Source organism: Acanthisitta chloris, unplaced genomic scaffold (genome assembly GCF_000695815.1).
Source record: "Acanthisitta chloris isolate BGI_N310 unplaced genomic scaffold, ASM69581v1 scaffold4530, whole genome shotgun sequence".
Classification (NCBI taxonomy): domain Eukaryota; kingdom Metazoa; phylum Chordata; class Aves; order Passeriformes; family Acanthisittidae; genus Acanthisitta; species Acanthisitta chloris.
Genome location: NW_008653197.1, coordinates 14069 through 15414, shown reverse-complemented (window position 1 = coordinate 15414; position 1346 = coordinate 14069).

Sequence of the window (1346 nt, the reverse complement as noted above, 5' to 3'; positions counted from 1 at the left end):
GAGCTGTCTCTGCTGCCGTGGCTGTGGGAGGACAGCTGGATGGTGACAGAAGCCCTGTTGAGGGAGAAAGGCAGGAAACCAAGCCCCCACTCAACTACCTGCAGAGCTGCTGATCAGGCACAGATGTGAGCAGCGCTCACCAGTCCTCAGGTTCCTTTGTCTCCTTGGGCTGATCACACCACTGCCTTTGGTATTTTTGGAGAGTCCTCGCACTCCGTTCTTAGGGGTACAGTGGCTCTTTGTTGCAACCAGCCAAGCTTTTTGGGATTTCCTAGCAGGGGAAGGAGTCTTAATGGGTGAGAAGCAGAGCCTTGTTCCTTTGTACCCTCTTAGCAGTAAGCTGATGGAGATGGGCTACAACATGCACTTACCCAGTCTCACACTCAGGTGGAGTAAACTGTCTTCTGTGAAACACTCCAAACATCAGGCAGGTGACTTTTTTCCCCTCTGTGTGGGATGCTTATACTGTGCAAATTATTTTGACAAAATCCAGGCTAATACGTTTTCAATAAACTGGTTATAAAATCTCTATCAGTAGTAATAGGAATATTCTTGAGCATGACTTCACACATGAACTGCTCTGTCTTGCACTGTGTTTAAACTTCAGCGTTTTGGTTCACACTGATGTGACAGGAAATTGCTTCTGTCAACTGAGCCACCTTCACACCTGCAGGACTGATAATGTTATGGTCAGGCCCTGCTTCCGTGGCCTCAGGGGACACCACATACTCACATTTTGGCTTCATTAAATGAAATTCTGTAGCTAAACTCAGGGTGTAAACTTTACCTTGATGAAATAAGTCTTGAAGGGCTTTGCATAAAATATAGGAAAGGTGAACCAAAGGACATGGAAATAGAGACATGTCTGGTTACTAACATTCCTGTGTAATGGATGGGTTGAGGCAGAACAAGCAGAAAGCTACTATGAAACTCTGACAGTCACTGCTGTGACTTCCCATTCAGTTAGCTTTAATTTATACCTGATTCTACACACGACTTGAGCACCTTGTGCTGCCTGAGCATGTCTTGTTGGCCTCATGGGAATACCTATGCCCTTTAAACATGAGGAGGCTTATTAAAGCATTGAAAACAAATACAAAAACTCTGGTAAGGAAAGTGTTACAAACCATACCCTTTGTGGATGCTGCTGTTGAGGAGGGCTGGTTGGTGCTGGGCCTGCAGCTGCTCTCTTTCATAGCTGTTTCCCAATGCACCATAGGGCTCAGCCTTCTGGAGAGTTAGTTCCTTGTTGTGTTGCAGTCTTGCTGTGCAATAAATTGCAAATTCTGTGTGTTAATGAGATGCCAGTAAGGTGTTAGTAGAAGTGTTGTGTGGCTTAATGCAGT